General features: G+C 49.2%; 1 protein-coding gene across 1 annotated transcript in view; it reads right to left on the bottom strand.

The window, feature by feature from the left end:
- Positions 1 to 22,257, bottom strand: part of TMEM8B (transmembrane protein 8B) — a 103,630-nt gene that overhangs the window by 67,695 nt on the left and 13,678 nt on the right. The gene's annotated exons all lie outside the window — the stretch shown is intronic.

The following is a 22,257-nucleotide window of genomic DNA, read 5'->3' as shown; positions in this document are numbered from 1 at the left end:
GCGGGTCGTGCGGCGTCACAGCGACGTCACATGAGAGGCAGCCAATAGAAGCGGAGGGGCGGAGATGAGCAGGACGTAAACATCTCGCCCATCTCCTTCCTTCCGCATAGCTGCTGGAGGCAGGTAGGAAATGTTCCTCGCTCCTGCGGCTTCATACACAGAGATGTGTGCTGCCGCAGGAATGAGGAACTACATCGTACCTGTCGCTGCAGCGAAATTATGGAAATGTCGGACACTACACCGATCATACGATTACGACGCTTTTGCGCTCGTTAATCGTAGCTAAAAGGATTTACACACTACGATGTCGACAGCGACGCCGGATGTGTGTCACTTTCGATTTTACCCCACCGACATCGTAGTTGTGATGTCGTAGTGTGCAAAGTGCTCCTAAGTCTGTCCAGGTGAGAATATGGTTAAAAGGAGCTGTGGGATCACATACCCATGTGCACAATAAGCACTGAAACTGGCAGGCGGGAGGCGCCATCTGGAGCATTGCTGAGCGCGTGGATGAGTGACGGCACAGTGCAGGCAGTGAGGACCACATCTGTGGACCACTGACCACGAAGACACGCTTCACACCTACTGTCTGCATGCTTGCCAGTGAAAGGCTATGTCCGCACATGGTAACCACAAAAATGCACCTGGTGGCCAAAAACCGCATGCATTTTTGATCAGCAATGGGTGAAAAACGCTGGGAAAACGCAGAAAGAACTGACCTGCTGCAGTGGTCACCACAAAAAAAGTGTGCACAGCAAATCTGAAATCTCACAGACTCTACTGGGGAAGGACTAGAAGGTCCAAAATGCACCAAACAGCATCCAAAACTGCAATGTGCGCACAGCAAAATCTCACAGACTCTGCTGGGGAAGGACTAGAAGGTCCAAAATGCACCAAAAAGCATCCAAAATGCAACGTGTGCACAGCAAAATCTCACAGACTCTGCTGGGGAAGGACTAGAAGGTCCAAAATGCACCAAAAAAGCATCCAAAACTGCAACGTGTGCACAGCAAAATCTCACAGACTCTGCTGGGGAAGGACTAGAAGGTCCAAAATGCACCAAACAGCATCCAAAACTGCAACGTGCGCACAGCAAAATCTCACAGACTCTGCTGGGGAAGGACTAGAAGGTCCAAAATGCACCAAAACTGCAACGTGTGCACAGCAAAATCTCACAGACTCTGCTGGGGAAGGACTAGAAGGTCCCAAAATGCACCAAACAGCATCCAAAACTGCAACGTGCGCACAGCAAAATCTCACAGACTCTGCTGGGGAAGGACTAGAAGGTCCAAAATGCACCAAAAAGCATCCAAAATGCAACGTGTGCACAGCAAAATCTCACAGACTCTGCTGGGGAAGGACTAAAAGGTCCAAAATGCACCAAAAAAGCATCCAAAACTGCAACGTGTGCACAGCAAAATCTCACAGACTCTGCTGGGGAAGGACTAGGCTATGTGCGCACAGTGCGTTTTTCGCGGCGTTTTTGCGCGTTTTTCGGGTGCGTTTTTGGCCTCAAAACTGCAGGATTTTGCATCCCCAGCAAAGTCTATATGAGTTTTCATTTTTGCTGTCCGCACACATCTGTTTTTTTTACCTGCGTTTTTGAGTTAAAAAAAAAAAATGGACATGTCAGTTCTTTCCTGCGTTTTTCTGCGTTTTCCGCCCATGCAATGCATTTGAAAAATGCAGCAAAACGCAGAGATCAAAAACGCAGCAAAACGCAGCCAAAAACGCACAAAAACGCAGCGTCAAAAAGACGCAGTGTGCGAACCTAGCCCTAGAAGGTCCAAAATGCACCAAAAAAGCAACCAAAACTGCAACGTGTGCACAGCAAATCTGAAATCTCACAGACTCTGCTGGGGAAGGACTACAAGGTCCCAAAATGCACCAAAAAGCATCCAAAATGCAACGTGTGGACAGCAAAATCTCACAGACTCTGCTGGGGAAGGACTAGAAGATCCAAAATGCACCAAACAGCATCTAAAATGCAACGTGTGGACAGCAAAATCTCACAGACTCTGCTGAGGAAGGACTAGAAGATCCAAAATGCACCAAACAGCATCCAAAACTGCAACGTGTTCACAGCAAAATCTCACAGACTCTGCTGGGGAAGGACTAGAAGGTCCAAAATCCACCAAACAGCAACCAAAACTGCAACGTGTTCACAGCAAAATCTCACAGACTCTGCTGAGGAAGGACTAGAAGATCCAAAATGCACCAAACAGCATCCAAAACTGCAACGTGTTCACAGCAAAATCTCACAGACTCTGCTGGGGAAGGACTAGAAGGTCCAAAATCCACCAAACAGCATCCAAAACTGCAACGTGCGCACAGCAAAATCTCACAGAATCTGCTGGGGAAGGACTAGAAGGTCCAAAATGCACCAAAAAAGCAACCAAAATGCAACGTGCGCACAGCAAAATCTCAGACTCTGCTGGGGAAGGACTAGAAGGTCCAAAATGCACCAAAAAAGCATCCAAAACTGCAACGTGTGCACAGCAAATCTGAAATCTCACACACTCTACTGGGGAAGGACTAGAAGGTCCAAAATGCACCAAACAGCATCCAAAACTGCAACGTGTGCACAGCAAAATCTCACAGACTCTGCTGGGGAAGGAGTAGAAGGTCCAAAATGCACCAAACAGCATCCAAAACTGCAACGTGCGCACAGCAAAATCTCACAGACTCTGCTGGGGAAGGAGTAGAAGGTCCAAAATGCACCAAACAGCATCCAAAACTGCAACGTGTGCACAGCAAATCTCACAGACTCTGCTGGGGAAGGACTAGAAGGTCCAAAATGCACCAAAAAAGCATCCAAAATGCAACGTGCGCACAGCAAAATCTCACAGACTCTGCTGGGGAAGGAGTAGAAGGTCCAAAATGCACCAAACAGCATCCAAAACTGCAACGTGTGCACAGCAAATCTCACAGACTCTGCTGGGGAAGGACTAGAAGGTCCAAAATGCACCAAAAAAGCAACCAAAATGCAACGTGCGCACAGCAAAATCTCAGACTCTGCTGGGGAAGGACTAGAAGGTCCAAAATGCACCAAAAAAGCATCCAAAACTGCAACGTGTGCACAGCAAATCTGAAATCTCACACACTCTACTGGGGAAGGACTAGAAGGTCCAAAATGCACCAAACAGCATCCAAAACTGCAACGTGTGCACAGCAAAATCTCACAGACTCTGCTGGGGAAGGAGTAGAAGGTCCAAAATGCACAAAACAGCATCCAAAACTGCAACGTGTGCACAGCAAATCTCACAGACTCTGCTGGGGAAGGACTAGAAGGTCCAAAATGCACCAAAAAAGCATCCAAAATGCAACGTGCGCACAGCAAAATCTCAGACTCTGCTGGGGAAGGACTAGAAGGTCCAAAATGCACCAAAAAAGCATCCAAAACTGCAACGTGTGCACAGCAAATCTGAAATCTCACACACTCTACTGGGGAAGGACTAGAAGGTCCAAAATGCACCAAACAGCATCCAAAACTGCAACGTGTGCACAGCAAAATCTCACAGACTCTGCTGGGGAAGGACTAGAAGGTCCAAAATCCACCAAACAGCAACCAAAACTGCAACGTGCGCACAGCAAAATCTCACAGACTCTGCTGGGGAAGGACTAGAAGGTCCAAAATGCACCAAAAAGCATCCAAAACTGTAACGTGTGCACAGCAAATCTGAAATCTCACAGACTCTGCTGGGGAAGGACTAGAAGGTCCAAAATGCACCAAAAAAGCATCCAAAACCGCAACGTGCGCACAGCAAAATCTCACAGACTCTGCTGGGGAAGGACTAAAAGGTCCAAAATGCACCAAAAAGCATCCAAAACTGCAACATGCGCACAGCAAATCTGAAATCTCACAGACTCTGCTGGGGAAGGACTAGAAGGTCCAAAATGCACCAAACAGCATCCAAAACTGCAACGTGTGCACAGCAAAATCTCACAGACTCTGCTGGGGAAGGACTAGAAGGTCCAAAATGCACCAAACAGCATCCAAAACTGCAACGTGTGCACAGCAAAATCTCACAGACTCTGCTGGGGAAGGACTAGAAGGTCCAAAATGCACCAAACAGCAACCAAAACTGCAACGTGCGCACAGCAAAATCTCACAGACTCTGCTGGGGAAGGACTAGAAGGTCCAAAATGCACCAAAAAGCATCCAAAACTGCAACGTGTGCACAGCAAATCTGAAATCTCACAGACTCTGCTGGGGAAGGACTAGAAGGTCCAAAATGCACCAAAAAAGCAACCAAAACTGCAACGTGTTCACAGCAAATCTGAAATCTCACAGACTCTGCTGGGGAAGGACTAGAAGGTCCAAAATGCACCAAAAAGCATCCAAAACTGCAACGTGTGCACAGCAAAATCTCACAGACTCTGCTGGGGAAGGACTAAAAGGTCCAAAATGCACCAAAAAGCATCCAAAACTGCAACGTGCGCACAGCAAAATCTCACAGACTCTGCTGGGGAAGGACTAGAAGGTCCAAAATGCACCAAACAGCAACCAAAACTGCAACGTGCGCACAGCAAAATCTCACAGACTCTGCTGGGGAAGGACTAGAAGGTCCAAAATGCACCAAACAGCAACCAAAACTGCAACGTGCGCACAGCAAAATCTCACAGACTCTGCTGGGGAAGGACTAGAAGGTCCCAAAATGCACCAAAAAGCATCCAAAACTGCAAACGTGTGCACAGCAAATCTGAAATCTCACAGACTCTGCTGGGGAAGGACTAGAAGGTCCAAAATGCACCAAACAGCATCCAAAACTGCAACGTGCGCACAGCAAAATCTCACAGACTCTGCTGGGGAAGGACTAGAAGGTCCAAAATGCACCAAACAGCATCCAAAACTGCAACGTGTGCACAGCAAAATCTCACAGACTCTGCTGGGGAAGGACTAGAAGGTCCAAAATGCACCAAACAGCAACCAAAACTGCAACGTGCGCACAGCAAAATCTCACAGACTCTGCTGGGGAAGGACTAGAAGGTCCAAAATGCACCAAAAAGCATCCAAAACTGCAACGTGTGCACAGCAAATCTGAAATCTCACAGACTCTGCTGGGGAAGGACTAGAAGGTCCAAAATGCACCAAACAGCAACCAAAACTGCAACGTGCGCACAGCAAATCTGAAATCTCCCAGACTCTGCTGGGGAAGGACTAGAAGGTCCCAAAATGCACCAAAAAGCATCCAAAATGCAACGTGCGCACAGCAAAATCTCACAGACTCTGCTGGGGAAGGACTAGAAGGTCCAAAATGCACCAAAAAGCATCCAAAACTGCAACGTACGCACAGCAAAATCTCACAGACTCTGCTGGGGAAGGACCAGAAGGTCCAAAATGCACCAAACAGCATCCAAAACTGCAACGTGTGCACAGCAAATCTGAAATTTCACAGACTCTGCTGGGGAAGGACTAGAAGGTCCAAAATGCACCAAATAGCAACCAAAACTGCAACGTGTGCACAGCAAATCTGAAATCTCACAGACTCTGCTGGGGAAGGACTAGAAGGTCCAAAATGCACCAAACAGCAACCAAAACTGCAACGTGCGCACAGCAAATCTGAAATCTCACAGACTCTACTGGGGAAGGACTAGAAGGTCCCAAAATGCACCAAAAAGCATCCAAAATGCAACGTGCGCACAGCAAAATCTCACAGACTCTGCTGGGGAAGGACTAGAAAGTCCAAAATGCACCAAAAAAGCATCCAAAATGCAACGTGCGCACAGCAAAATCTCACAGACTCTGCTGGGGAAGGACTAGAAGGTCCAAAATCCACCAAACAGCAACCAAAACTGCAACGTGCGCACAGCAAAATCTCACAGACTCTGCTGGGGAAGGACTAGAAGGTCCAAAATGCACCAAAAAAGCAACCAAAATGCAACGTGCGCACAGCAAAATCTCAGACTCTGCTGGGGAAGGACTAGAAGGTCCAAAATGCACCAAAAAAGCATCCAAAACTGCAACGTGTGCACAGCAAATCTGAAATCTCACACACTCTACTGGGGAAGGACTAGAAGGTCCAAAATGCACCAAACAGCATCCAAAACTGCAACGTGCGCACAGCAAAATCTCACAGACTCTGCTGGGGAAGGAGTAGAAGGTCCAAAATGCACCAAACAGCATCCAAAACTGCAACGTGTGCACAGCAAATCTCACAGACTCTGCTGGGGAAGGACTAGAAGGTCCAAAATGCACCAAAAAAGCATCCAAAATGCAACGTGCGCACAGCAAAATCTCACAGACTCTGCTGGGGAAGGAGTAGAAGGTCCAAAATGCACCAAACAGCATCCAAAACTGCAACGTGTGCACAGCAAATCTCACAGACTCTGCTGGGGAAGGACTAGAAGGTCCAAAATGCACCAAAAAAGCAACCAAAATGCAACGTGCGCACAGCAAAATCTCAGACTCTGCTGGGGAAGGACTAGAAGGTCCAAAATGCACCAAAAAAGCATCCAAAACTGCAACGTGTGCACAGCAAATCTGAAATCTCACACACTCTACTGGGGAAGGACTAGAAGGTCCAAAATGCACCAAACAGCATCCAAAACTGCAACGTGTGCACAGCAAAATCTCACAGACTCTGCTGGGGAAGGAGTGGAAGGTCCAAAATGCACAAAACAGCATCCAAAACTGCAAAGTGTGCACAGCAAATCTCACAGACTCTGCTGGGGAAGGACTAGAAGGTCCAAAATGCACCAAAAAAGCATCCAAAATGCAACGTGCGCACAGCAAAATCTCAAACTCTGCTGGGGAAGGACTAGAAGGTCCAAAATGCACCAAAAAAGCATCCAAAACTGCAACGTGTGCACAGCAAATTTGAAATCTCACACACTCTACTGGGGAAGGACTAGAAGGTCCAAAATGCACCAAACAGCATCCAAAACTGCAACGTGTGCACAGCAAAATCTCACAGACTCTGCTGGGGAAGGACTAGAAGGTCCAAAATCCACCAAACAGCAACCAAAACTGCAACGTGCGCACAGCAAAATCTCACAGACTCTGCTGGGGAAGGACTAGAAGGTCCAAAATGCACCAAAAAGCATCCAAAACTGTAACGTGTGCACAGCAAATCTGAAATCTCACAGACTCTGCTGGGGAAGGACTAGAAGGTCCAAAATGCACCAAAAAAGCATCCAAAACCGCAACGTGCGCACAGCAAACTCTCACAGACTCTGCTGGGGAAGGACTAAAAGGTCCAAAATGCACCAAAAAGCATCCAAAACTGCAACATGCGCACAGCAAATCTGAAATCTCACAGACTCTGCTGGGGAAGGACTAGAAGGTCCAAAATGCACCAAACAGCATCCAAAACTGCAACGTGTGCACAGCAAAATCTCACAGACTCTGCTGGGGAAGGACTAGAAGGTCCAAAATGCACCAAACAGCATCCAAAACTGCAACGTGTGCACAGCAAAATCTCACAGACTCTGCTGGGGAAGGACTAGAAGGTCCAAAATGCACCAAACAGCAACCAATACTGCAACGTGCGCACAGCAAAATCTCACAGACTCTGCTGGGGAAGGACTAGAAGGTCCAAAATGCACCAAAAAGCATCCAAAACTGCAACGTGTGCACAGCAAATCTGAAATCTCACAGACTCTGCTGGTGAAGGACTAGAAGGTCCAAAATGCACCAAAAAAGCAACCAAAACTGCAACGTGTGCACAGCAAATCTGAAATCTCACAGACTCTGCTGGGGAAGGACTAGAAGGTCCAAAATGCACCAAAAAGCATCCAAAACTGCAACGTGTGCACAGCAAAATCTCACAGACTCTGCTGGGGAAGGACTAAAAGGTCCAAAATGCACCAAAAAGCATCCAAAACTGCAACGTGCGCACAGCAAAATCTCACAGACTCTGCTGGGGAAGGACTAGAAGGTCCAAAATGCACCAAACAGCAACCAAAACTGCAACGTGCGCACAGCAAAATCTCACAGACTCTGCTGGGGAAGGACTAGAAGGTCCAAAATGCACCAAACAGCAACCAAAACTGCAACGTGCGCACAGCAAAATCTCACAGACTCTGCTGGGGAAGGACTAGAAGGTCCCAAGATGCACCAAAAAGCATCCAAAACTGCAAACGTGTGCACAGCAAATCTGAAATCTCACAGACTCTGCTGGGGAAGGACTAGAAGGTCCAAAATGCACCAAACAGCATCCAAAACTGCAACGTGCGCACAGCAAAATCTCACAGACTCTGCTGGGGAAGGACTAGAAGGTCCAAAATGCACCAAACAGCATCCAAAACTGCAACGTGTGCACAGCAAAATCTCACAGACTCTGCTGGGGAAGGACTAGAAGGTCCAAAATGCACCAAACAGCAACCAAAACTGCAACGTGCGCACAGCAAAATCTCACAGACTCTGCTGGGGAAGGACTAGAAGGTCCAAAATGCACCAAAAAGCATCCAAAACTGCAACGTGTGCACAGCAAATCTGAAATCTCACAGACTCTGCTGGGGAAGGACTAGAAGGTCCAAAATGCACCAAACAGCAACCAAAACTGCAACGTGCGCACAGCAAATCTGAAATCTCACAGACTCTGCTGGGGAAGGACTAGAAGGTCCCAAAATGCACCAAAAAGCATCCAAAATGCAACGTGCGCACAGCAAAATCTCACAGACTCTGCTGGGGAAGGACTAGAAGGTCCAAAATGCACCAAAAAGCATCCAAAACTGCAACGTGCGCACAGCAAAATCTCACAGACTCTGCTGGGGAAGGACCAGAAGGTCCAAAATGCACCAAACAGCATCCAAAACTGCAACGTGTGCACAGCAAATCTGAAATTTCACAGACTCTGCTGGGGAAGGACTAGAAGGTCCAAAATGCACCAAATAGCAACCAAAACTGCAACGTGTGCACAGCAAATCTGAAATCTCACAGACTCTGCTGGGGAAGGACTAGAAGGTCCAAAATGCACCAAACAGCAACCAAAACTGCAACGTGCGCACAGCAAATCTGAAATCTCACAGACTCTACTGGGGAAGGACTAGAAGGTCCAAAATGCACCAAAAAAGCATCCAAAACTGCAACGTGTGCACAGCAAATCTGAAATCTCACAGACTCTACTGGGGAAGGACTAGAAGGTCCAAAATGCACCAAACAGCATAGAAAAATGCAACGTGTGCACAGCAAAATCTCACAGACTCTGCTGGGGAAGGACTGGAAGGTCCAAAATGCACCAAAAAAGCAACCAAAACTGCAACGTGTGCACAGCAAATCTGAAATCTCACAGACTCTGCTGGGGAAGGACTAGAAGGTCCAAAATGCACCAAAAAAGCATCCAAAACTGCAACGTGCGCACAGCAAAATCTCACAGACTCTGCTGGGGAAGGACTAGAAGGTCCAAAATGCACCAAACAGCAACCAAAACTGCAACGTGCGCACAGCAAATCTGAAATCTCACAGACTCTACTGGGGAAGGACTAGAAGGTCCCAAAATGCACCAAAAAGCATCCAAAATGCAACGAGCGCACAGCAAAATCTCACAGACTCTGCTGGGGAAGGACCAAAAGGTCCAAAATGCACCAAAAAAGCATCCAAAATGCAACGTGCGCACAGCAAAATCTCACAGACACTGCTGGGGAAGGACCAGAAGGTCCAAAATGCACCAAAAAAGCATCCAAAACTGCAACGTGTGCACAGCAAATCTGAAATCTCACAGACTCTACTGGGGAAGGACTAGAAGGTCCAAAATGCACCAAACAGCATCCAAAACTGCAACGTGTGCACAGCAAAATCTCACAGACTCTGCTGGGGAAGGACTGGAAGGTCCAAAATGCACCAAAAAAGCAACCAAAACTGCAACGTGTGCACAGCAAATCTGAAATCTCACAGACTCTGCTGGGGAAGGACTAGAAGGTCCAAAATGCACCAAAAAAGCATCCAAAACTGCAACGTGCGCACAGCAAAATCTCACAGACTCTGCTGGGGAAGGACTAGAAGGTCCAAAATGCACCAAAAAAAGCATCCAAAACTGCAACGTGTGCACAGCAAATCTGAAATCTCACAGACTCTACTGGGGAAGGACTAGAAGGTCCAAAATGCACCAAACAGCATCCAAAACTGCAACGTGCGCACAGCAAAATCTCACAGACTCTGCTGGGGAAGGACTAGAAGGTCCAAAATGCACCAAACAGCATCCAAAACTGCAATGTGCGCACAGCAAAATCTCACAGACTCTGCTAGGGAAGGACTAGAAGGTCCAAAATGCACCAAACAGCATCCAAAACTGCAACGTGTGCACAGCAAATCTGAAATCTCACAGACTCTGCTGGGGAAGGACTAGAAGGTCCAAAATGCACCAAACAGCATCCAAAACTGCAACGTGTACACAGCAAATCTGAAATCTCACAGACTCTGCTGGGGAAGGACTAGAAGGTCCAAAATGCACCAAACAGCATCCAAAACTGCAACGTGCGCACAGCAAAATCTCACAGACTCTGCTGGGGAAGGACTAGAAGGTCCCAAAAAGCACCAAAAAAGCATCCAAAACTGCAACGTGCGCACAGTAAAATCTCACAGACTCTGCTGGGGAAGGACTAGAAGGTCCCAAAATGCACCAAAAAGCATCCAAAACTGTAACGTGTGCACAGCAAATCTGAAATCTCACAGACTCTGCTGGGGAAGGACTAGAAGGTCCAAAATGCACCAAACAGCATCCAAAACTGCAACGTGTGCACAGAAAATCTGAAATCTCACAGACTCTGCTGGGGAAGGACTAGAAGGTCCAAAATGCACCAAACAGCATCCAAAACTGCAATGTGCGCACAGCAAAATCTCACAGACTCTGCTGGGGAAGGACTAGAAGGTCCAAAATGCACCAAACAGCATCCAAAACTGCAACGTGTGCACAGCAAATCTGAAATCTCACAGACTCTGCTGGGGAAGGACTAGAAGGTCCAAAATGCACCAAACAGCATCCAAAACTGCAACGTGTGCACAGCAAATCTGAAATCTCACAGACTCTGCTGGGGAAGGACTAGAAGGTCCAAAATGCACCAAACAGCATCCAAAACTGCAACGTGCGCACAGCAAAATCTCACAGACTCTGCTGGGGAAGGACTAGAAGGTCCCAAAAAGCACCAAAAAAGCATCCAAAACTGCAACGTGCGCACAGCAAAATCTCACAGACTCTGCTGGGGAAGGACTAGAAGGTCCCAAAATGCACCAAAAAGCATCCAAAACTGTAACGTGTGCACAGCAAATCTGAAATCTCACAGACTCTGCTGGGGAAGGACTAGAAGGTCCAAAATGCACCAAACAGCATCCAAAACTGCAACGTGTGCACAGCAAATCTGAAATCTCACAGACTCTGCTGGGGAAGGACTAGAAGGTCCAAAATGCACCAAACAGCATCCAAAACTGCAACGTGCGCAGAGCAAAATCTCACAGACTCTGCTGGGGAAGGACTAGAAGGTCCCAAAATGCACCAAAAAAGCATCCAAAACTGCAACGTGTGCACAGCAAAACCTCACAGACTCTGCTGGGGAAGGACTAGAAGGTCCAAAATGCACCAAAAAAGCAACCAAAACTGCAACGTGTGCACAGCAAATCTGAAATCTCATAGACTCTGCTGGGGAAGGACTAGAAGGTCCAAAATGCACCAAAAAAGCATCCAAAACTGCAACGTGTGCACAGCAAATCTGAAATCTCACAGACTCTACTGGGGAAGGACTAGAAGGTCCAAAATGCACCAAACAGCATCCAAAACTGCAACGTGCGCACAGCAAAATCTCACAGACTCTGCTGGGGAAGGACTAGAAGGTCCAAAATGCACCAAACAGCATCCAAAACTGCAATGTGCGCACAGCAAAATCTCACAGACTCTGCTGGGGAAGGACTAGAAGGTCCAAAATCCACCAAACAGCAACCAAAACTGCAACGTGCGCACAGCAAAATCTCACAGACTCTGCTGGGGAAGGACTAGAAGGTCCCAAAATGCACCAAAAAAGCATCCAAAACTGCAACGTGTGCACAGCAAATCTGAAATCTCACAGACTCTGCTGGGGAAGGACTAGAAGGTCCAAAATTCACCAAACAGCATCCAAAACTGCAACGTGCGCACAGCAAAATCTCACAGACTCTGCTGGGGAAGGACTAGAAGGTCCAAAATGCACCAAACAGCATCCAAAACTGCAACGTGTGCACAGCAAATCTGAAATCTCACAGACTCTGCTGGGGAAGGACTAGAAGGTCCAAAATGCACCAAACAGCATCCAAAACTGCAACGTGCGCACAGCAAAATCTCACAGACTCTGCTGGGGAAGGACTAGAAGGTCCCAAAAAGCACCAAAAAAGCATCCAAAACTGCAACGTGCGCACAGCAAAATCTCACAGACTCTGCTGGGGAAGGACTAGAAGGTCCCAAAATGCACCAAAAAGCATCCAAAACTGTAACGTGTGCACAGCAAATCTGAAATCTCACAGACTCTGCTGGGGAAGGACTAGAAGGTCCAAAATGCACCAAACAGCATCCAAAACTGCAACGTGTGCACAGCAAATCTGAAATCTCACAGACTCTGCTGGGGAAGGACTAGAAGGTCCAAAATGCACCAAACAGCATCCAAAACTGCAACGTGCGCAGAGCAAAATCTCACAGACTCTGCTGGGGAAGGACTAGAAGGTCCCAAAATGCACCAAAAAAGCATCCAAAACTGCAACGTGTGCACAGCAAAACCTCACAGACTCTGCTGGGGAAGGACTAGAAGGTCCAAAATGCACCAAAAAAGCATCCAAAACTGCAACGTGTGCACAGCAAATCTGAAATCTCACAGACTCTACTGGGGAAGGACTAGAAGGTCCAAAATGCACCAAACAGCATCCAAAACTGCAACGTGCGCACAGCAAAATCTCACAGACTCTGCTGGGGAAGGACTAGAAGGTCCAAAATGCACCAAACAGGATCCAAAACTGCAATGTGCGCACAGCAAAATCTCACAGACTCTGCTGGGGAAGGACTAGAAGGTCCAAAATGCACCAAACAGCATCCAAAACTGCAACGTGCGCACAGCAAAATCTCACAGACTCTGCTGGGGAAGGACTAGAAGGTCCAAAATCCACCAAACAGCAACCAAAACTGCAACGTGCGCACAGCAAAATCTCACAGACTCTGCTGGGGAAGGACTAGAAGGTCCCAAAATGCACCAAAAAAGCATCCAAAACTGCAACGTGCGCACAGCAAATCTGAAATCTCACAGACTCTACTGGGGAAGGACTAGAAGGTCCAAAATGCACCAAACAGCATCCAAAACTGCAACGTGCGCACAGCAAAATCTCACAGACTCTGCTGGGGAAGGACTAGAAGGTCCAAAATGCACCAAACAGCATCCAAAACTGCAACGTGCGCACAGCAAAATCTCACAGACTCTGCTGGGGAAGGACTAGAAGGTCCAAAATGCACCAAACAGCATCCAAAACTGCAATGTGCGCACAGCAAAATCTCACAGACTCTGCTGGGGAAGGACTAGAAGGTCCAAAATGCACCAAACAGCATCCAAAACTGCAACTTGTGCACAGCAAATCTGAAATCTCACAGACTCTGCTGGGGAAGGACTAGAAGGTCCAAAATGCACCAAACAGCATCCAAAACTGCAACGTGCGCACAGCAAAATCTCACAGACTCTGCTGGGGAAGGACTAGAAGGTCCAAAATGCACCAAACAGCATCCAAAACTGCAATGTGCGCACAGCAAAATCTCACAGACTCTACTGGGGAAGGACTAGAAGGTCCAAAATGCACCAAACAGCATCCAAAACTGCAACGTGCGCACAGCAAAATCTCACAGACTCTGCTGGGGAAGGACTAGAAGGTCCAAAATGCACCAAACAGCATCCAAAACTGCAACGTGCGCACAGCAAAATCTCACAGACTCTGCTGGGGAAGGACTAGAAGGTCCAAAATGCACCAAACAGCATCCAAAACTGCAATGTGCGCACAGCAAAATCTCACAGACTCTGCTGGGGAAGGACTAGAAGGTCCAAAATGCACCAAACAGCATCCAAAACTGCAACTTGTGCACAGCAAATCTGAAATCTCACAGACTCTGCTGGGGAAGGACTAGAAGGTCCAAAATGCACCAAACAGCATCCAAAACTGCAACGTGTGCACAGCAAATCTGAAATCTCACAGACTCTGCTGGGGAAGGACTAGAAGGTCCAAAATGCACCAAACAGCATCCAAAACTGCAACGTGTGCACAGCAAATCTGAAATCTCACAGACTCTGCTGGGGAAGGACTAGAAGGTCCAAAATGCACCAAACAGCATCCAAAACTGCAACGTGCGCACAGCAAAATCTCACAGACTCTGCTGGGGAAGGACTAGAAGGTCCCAAAAAGCACCAAAAAAGCATCCAAAACTGCAACGTGCGCACAGCAAAATCTCACAGACTCTGCTGGGGAAGGACTAGAAGGTCCCAAAATGCACCAAAAAGCATCCAAAACTGTAACGTGTGCACAGCAAATCTGAAATCTCACAGACTCTGCTGGGGAAGGACTAGAAGGTCCAAAATGCACCAAACAGCATCCAAAACTGCAACGTGTGCACAGCAAATCTGAAATCTCACAGACTCTGCTGGGGAAGGACTAGAAGGTCCAAAATGCACCAAACAGCATCCAAAACTGCAACGTGCGCAGAGCAAAATCTCACAGACTCTGCTGGGGAAGGACTAGAAGGTCCCAAAATGCACCAAAAAAGCATCCAAAACTGCAACGTGTGCACAGCAAAACCTCACAGACTCTGCTGGGGAAGGACTAGAAGGTCCAAAATGCACCAAAAAAGCAACCAAAACTGCAACGTGTGCACAGCAAATCTGAAATCTCATAGACTCTGCTGGGGAAGGACTAGAAGGTCCAAAATGCACCAAAAAAGCATCCAAAACTGCAACGTGTGCACAGCAAATCTGAAATCTCACAGACTCTACTGGGGAAGGACTAGAAGGTCCAAAATGCACCAAACAGCATCCAAAACTGCAACGTGCGCACAGCAAAATCTCACAGACTCTGCTGGGGAAGGACTAGAAGGTCCAAAATGCACCAAACAGCATCCAAAACTGCAATGTGCGCACAGCAAAATCTCACAGACTCTGCTGGGGAAGGACTAGAAGGTCCAAAATCCACCAAACAGCAACCAAAACTGCAACGTGCGCACAGCAAAATCTCACAGACTCTGCTGGGGAAGGACTAGAAGGTCCCAAAATGCACCAAAAAAGCATCCAAAACTGCAACGTGTGCACAGCAAATCTGAAATCTCACAGACTCTGCTGGGGAAGGACTAGAAGGTCCAAAATTCACCAAACAGCATCCAAAACTGCAACGTGCGCACAGCAAAATCTCACAGACTCTGCTGGGGAAGGACTAGAAGGTCCAAAATGCACCAAACAGCATCCAAAACTGCAACGTGTGCACAGCAAATCTGAAATCTCACAGACTCTGCTGGGGAAGGACTAGAAGGTCCAAAATGCACCAAACAGCATCCAAAACTGCAACGTGCGCACAGCAAAATCTCACAGACTCTGCTGGGGAAGGACTAGAAGGTCCCAAAAAGCACCAAAAAAGCATCCAAAACTGCAACGTGCGCACAGCAAAATCTCACAGACTCTGCTGGGGAAGGACTAGAAGGTCCCAAAATGCACCAAAAAGCATCCAAAACTGTAACTTGTGCACAGCAAATCTGAAATCTCACAGACTCTGCTGGGGAAGGACTAGAAGGTCCAAAATGCACCAAACAGCATCCAAAACTGCAACGTGTGCACAGCAAATCTGAAATCTCACAGACTCTGCTGGGGAAGGACTAGAAGGTCCAAAATGCACCAAACAGCATCCAAAACTGCAACGTGCGCAGAGCAAAATCTCACAGACTCTGCTGGGGAAGGACTAGAAGGTCCCAAAATGCACCAAAAAAGCATCCAAAACTGCAACGTGTGCACAGCAAAACCTCACAGACTCTGCTGGGGAAGGACTAGAAGGTCCAAAATGCACCAAAAAAGCATCCAAAACTGCAACGTGTGCACAGCAAATCTGAAATCTCACAGACTCTACTGGGGAAGGACTAGAAGGTCCAAAATGCACCAAACAGCATCCAAAACTGCAACGTGCCCACAGCAAAATCTCACAGACTCTGCTGGGGAAGGACTAGAAGGTCCAAAATGCACCAAACAGGATCCAAAACTGCAATGTGCGCACAGCAAAATCTCACAGACTCTGCTGGGGAAGGACTAGAAGGTCCAAAATGCACCAAACAGCATCCAAAACTGCAACGTGCGCACAGCAAAATCTCACAGACTCTGCTGGGGAAGGACTAGAAGGTCCAAAATCCACCAAACAGCAACCAAAACTGCAACGTGCGCACAGCAAAATCTCACAGACTCTGCTGGGGAAGGACTAGAAGGTCCCAAAATGCACCAAAAAAGCATCCAAAACTGCAACGTGCGCACAGCAAATCTGAAATCTCACAGACTCTACTGGGGAAGGACTAGAAGGTCCAAAATGCACCAAACAGCATCCAAAACTGCAACGTGCGCACAGCAAAATCTCACAGACTCTGCTGGGGAAGGACTAGAAGGTCCAAAATGCACCAAACAGCATCCAAAACTGCAACGTGCGCACAGCAAAATCTCACAGACTCTGCTGGGGAAGGACTAGAAGGTCCAAAATGCACCAAACAGCATCCAAAACTGCAATGTGCGCACAGCAAAATCTCACAGACTCTGCTGGGGAAGGACTAGAAGGTCCAAAATGCACCAAACAGCATCCAAAACTGCAACTTGTGCACAGCAAATCTGAAATCTCACAGACTCTGCTGGGGAAGGACTAGAAGGTCCAAAATGCACCAAACAGCATCCAAAACTGCAACGTGCGCACAGCAAAATCTCACAGACTCTGCTGGGGAAGGACTAGAAGGTCCAAAATGCACCAAACAGCATCCAAAACTGCAATGTGCGCACAGCAAAATCTCACAGACTCTGCTGGGGAAGGACTAGAAGGTCCAAAATGCACCAAACAGCATCCAAAACTGCAACTTGTGCACAGCAAATCTGAAATCTCACAGACTCTGCTGGGGAAGGACTAGAAGGTCCAAAATGCACCAAACAGCATCCAAAACTGCAACGTGCGCACAGCAAAATCTCACAGACTCTGCTGGGGAAGGACTAGAAGGTCCCAAAAAGCACCAAAAAAGCATCCAAAACTGCAACGTGCGCACAGCAAAATCTCACAGACTCTGCTGGGGAAGGACTAGAAGGTCCCAAAATGCACCAAAAAGCATCCAAAACTGTAACGTGTGCACAGCAAATCTGAAATCTCACAGACTCTGCTGGGGAAGGACTAGAAGGTCCAAAATGCACCAAACAGCATCCAAAACTGCAACGTGTGCACAGCAAATCTGAAATCTCACAGACTCTGCTGGGGAAGGACTAGAAGGTCCAAAATGCACCAAACAGCATCCAAAACTGCAACGTGCGCAGAGCAAAATCTCACAGACTCTGCTGGGGAAGGACTAGAAGGTCCCAAAATGCACCAAAAAAGCATCCAAAACTGCAACGTGTGCACAGCAAAACCTCACAGACTCTGCTGGGGAAGGACTAGAAGGTCCAAAATGCACCAAAAAAGCAACCAAAACTGCAACGTGTGCACAGCAAATCTGAAATCTCACAGACTCTGCTGGGGAAGGACTAGAAGGTCCAAAATGCACCAAAAAAGCATCCAAAACTGCAACGTGTGCACAGCAAATCTGAAATCTCACAGACTCTACTGGGGAAGGACTAGAAGGTCCAAAATGCACCAAACAGCATCCAAAACTGCAACGTGCGCACAGCAAAATCTCACAGACTCTGCTGGGGAAGGACTAGAAGGTCCAAAATGCACCAAACAGCATCCAAAACTGCAATGTGCGCACAGCAAAATCTCACAGACTCTGCTGGGGAAGGACTAGAAGGTCCAAAATGCACCAAACAGCATCCAAAACTGCAACGTGCGCACAGCAAAATCTCACAGACTCTGCTGGGGAAGGACTAGAAGGTCCAAAATCCACCAAACAGCAACCAAAACTGCAACGTGCGCACAGCAAAATCTCACAGACTCTGCTGGGGAAGGACTAGAAGGTCCCAAAATGCACCAAAAAAGCATCCAAAACTGCAACGTGTGCACAGCAAATCTGAAATCTCACAGACTCTGCTGGGGAAGGACTAGAAGGTCCAAAATGCACCAAACAGCATCCAAAACTGCAACGTGCGCACAGCAAAATCTCACAGACTCTGCTGGGGAAGGACTAGAAGGTCCCAAAATGCACCAAAAAAGCATCCAAAACTGCAACGTGCCCACAGCAAAATCTCACAGACTCTGCTGGGGAAGGACTAGAAGGTCCCAAAATACACCAAAAAGCATCCAAAACTGTAACGTGTGCACAGCAAATCTGAAATCTCACAGACTCTGCTGGGGAAGGACTAGAAGGTCCAAAATGCACCAAAAAAGCATCCAAAACTGCAACGTGCGCACAGCAAAATCTCACAGACTCTGCTGGGGAAGGACTAGAAGGTCCAAAATGCACTAAACAGCATCCAAAACTGCAACGTGCGCACAGCAAAATCTCACAGACTCTGCTGGGGAAGGACTAGAAGGTCCAAAATGCACTAAACAGCATCCAAAACTGCAACGTGCGCACAGCAAAATCTCACAGACTCTGCTGGGGAAGGACTAGAAGGTCCAAAATGCACTAAAAAGCATCCAAAACTGCAACATGTGCACAGCAAATCTGAAATCTCACAGACTCTGCTGGGGAAGGACTAGAAGGTCCAAAATGCACCAAAAAGCATCCAAAACTGCAACGTGTGCACAGCAAAATCTCAGACTCTGCTGGGGAAGGACTAGAAGGTCGAAAATGCACTAAAAAGCATCCAAAACTGCAACGTGTGCATGGAGCCAGGCCAAGTTCACACAGGGCATCCTTTACTGCATAATTGGTGCATTTTTATGCGCTTTTGCGCGGTGCGTTGTTTGATGCGTTTTTGCGCGGTGCGTTTTTATGCGTTTTACGCGGTGCGTTTTTGATGCGTTTTTTATGTGTTTTTGAGAGGTGCGTTTTTGATGCGTTTTGCGCGGTGCGTTTTTGATGAGTTTTTGCGCGGTGCGTTTTTGATGCGTTTTTGCGCGGTGCGATTTTTATGTGTTTTTGAGAGGTGCGTTTTTGATGCGTTTTGCGCGGTGCATTTTTGATGCATTTTATGCGGTGCGTTTTTTATGTTTTTGAGCGGTGCGTTTTTAATGCGTTTTTGCGCGGTGCGTTTTTTTTGTGCGGTGCGTTGTTTGATGCGTTTTTGCGCGGTGCGTTTTACGAGGCGCGTTTTTGATGCATTTTTGCACTGTGCGTTTTTATATGCGTTTTTGCGCGGTGCGATTTTGGTGCATTTTTTACGGACAAAAACGCTGTCAGCCTCCATGGACCGTAATGTAATCAGGCCTCCATTCTCATTCCCTACCTTTGTCTCTCTTGGCAGGGGTCTCCTGGACACAAGACCCTGCAGAGGCTTCAGTGGACTTCTGTAATGTACCTGATGGGGCTGGGGTGCGTATCTCTGCCCAACCGGAGCGGCTGATGCCAATAAGGTAGAAAAGGAGAAGACACATGTTTCTGGGTTGCTGGGTGTTGCGGTGTCTTGGAAGGGTGAACATCTGCTGCTGCGGTCAGACCTGGTGACACTACTTGGACTACAGACTGGGGATCATCGGCCACGTAGTGTTTCTTGCCCGTCCTGGCCTGTTGTCCCTACCTGCTCTGTCACGCGTCCAGTCATAGTCAGCACACTTTCTGGTTGGTTGTCATGAAGGTCACTGGGCACACTTCCTGGCTGGTTGGTGGTGGTCCCACACACTTCCTGGCTGGTTGGTGGTGGTCCCGCACACTTCCTGGCTGGTTGGTGGTGGTCCCGCACACTTCCTGGCTGGTTGGTGGTGGTCCCGCACACTTCCTGGCTGGTTGTTGGTCGTCCCGCACACTTCCTGGCTGGTTGGTGGTCGTCCCGCACACTTCCTGGCTGGTTGGTGGTGGTCCCGCACACTTCCTGGCTGGATGGTGGTGGTCCCGCACACTTCCTGGCTGGTTGGTGGTGGTCCCGCACACTTCCTGGCTGGTTGGTGGTGGTCCCGCACATTTCCTGGCTGGTTGTTGGTCGTCCCGCACACTTACTGGGTGGTTGGTGGTCGTCCCGCACCCTTACTGGCTGGTTGCTGGTGGTCCCGCACACTTCCTGGCTGGTTGCTGGTGGTCCCGCACACTTCCTGGCTGGTTGGTGGTGGTCCCGCACACTTCCTGGCTGGTTGGTGGTGGTCCCGCACACTTCCTGACTGGTTGTTGGTCGTCCCGCACACTTCCTGGCTGGTTGGTGGTGGTCCCGCACACTTCCTGGCTTGTTGGTGGTCCCGCACACTTCCTGGCTGGTTGGTGGTCGTCCCGCACACTTCCTGGCTGGTTGGTGGTCGTCCCGCACACTTCCTGGCTGGTTGGTGGTCGTCCCGCACACTTCCTGGCTGGTTGGTGGTGGTCCCGCACACTTCCTGGCTGGTTGGTGGTGGTCCCGCACATTTCCTGGCTGGTTGTTGGTCGTCCCGCACACTTACTGGGTGGTTGGTGGTCGTCCCGCACCCTTCCTGGCTGGTTGGTGGTGGTCCCGCACACTTCCTGGCTGGTTGGTGGTGGTCCCGCACACTTCCTGACTGGTTGGTGGTGGTCCCGCACACTTCCTGGCTGGTTGGTGGTGGTCCCGCACACTTCCTGGCTGGTTGTTGGTCGTCCCGCACACTTCCTGGCTGGTTGGTGGTGGTCCCGCACACTTCCTGGCTTGTTGGTGGTCCCGCACACTTCCTGGCTGGTTGGTGGTCGTCCCGCACACTTCCTGGCTGGTTGGTGGTCGTCCCACACACTTCCTGGCTGGTTGGTGGTCGTCCCGCACACTTCCTGGCTGGTTGCTGGTGGTCCCGCACACTTCCTGGCTGGTCGGTGGTCGTCCCGCACACTTCCTGGCTGGTTGCTGGTGGTCCCGCACACTTCCTGGCTGGTTGCTGGTGGTCCCGCACACTTCCTGGCTGGTTGCTGGTGGTCCCGCACACTTCTAGTTGACGTCCAGCACATCATCGTCAGTGGTCCTCGGATGTGGTCTTCTTCTCACTGCCTGCACTGTCCATCATTCGCCTCACTGCTGTGCACGGTCTGGGTTGTGACCCCGTGGCTCCTTCTGACCTGGGCTTGAGGATGTTTTGCATCTTCTCGCAGGGATCACGTTCCGGACGGCGTCTTGTGCGGCTCCTCGAAAGCTGCAGAATGATGGATCAGTAACCCTTTCTCCACTGGAACCAATAAGTGGCGTGCACTGTGTGCAGCAGCGTCGGGGAGTCCTCCCGGCCCGGGAGCACCATCCGCAGGACCATCACACGAAAGACCACCACACGCAGTACAACCACCCGCAGGACCATCACACGTAGGACCACCACCCGCAGGACAACCACACGCAGGACCACCACACGTAGGACCACCACCCGCAGGACAACCACACGCAGGACCACCACACGCAGGACCACCACCCGCAGGACCACTACACGCAGGACCACCACCCACAGGACAACCACACGCAGGACAACCACACGTAGGACAACAACACGCAGGACAACCACCAGCAGGACCACCACACGCAGGACCACCACCCGCAGGACAATCACCCGCAGGACCACCACACGCAGGACAACCACCCGCAGGACCACCACCAGCAGGACCACCACCAGCAGGACCACCACACGCAGGACAACCACACGCAGGACAACCACACGCAGGACCACCACCCGCAGGACAACCACACGCAGGACAACCACACGCAGGACAACCACACGCAGGACCACCACACGCAGGACAACCACACGCAGGACAACCCCACGCAGGACAACCCCACGCAGGATAACCACCCGCAGGATAACCACCCGCAGAACAACCACCCACAGAACAACCACACGCAGGAGCACCACACGAAGGAGCACCACACGCATGACAACCACCCGCAGGACAACCACACGCAGGATTCCCACACGCAGGACAACAACACGCAGGACAACAACACGCAGGACCACCACACGCAGGAGCACCACACGCAGGAGCACCACACGCAGGAGCACCACACACAGGAGCACCACACACAGGAGCACCACACACAGGACAACCACAAGCAGCAGCATCACCCAGAGGACCACCACATGCAGGACCACCACATGCAGGACCA

The sequence above is a fragment of the Anomaloglossus baeobatrachus genome, chromosome 1 (genome assembly GCF_048569485.1).
Source record: "Anomaloglossus baeobatrachus isolate aAnoBae1 chromosome 1, aAnoBae1.hap1, whole genome shotgun sequence".
Lineage (NCBI taxonomy): Eukaryota > Metazoa > Chordata > Amphibia > Anura > Aromobatidae > Anomaloglossus > Anomaloglossus baeobatrachus.
The sequence above is the reverse complement of the archived record's forward strand: the minus strand, read 5'-3'. Positions and strand labels throughout refer to the sequence as shown.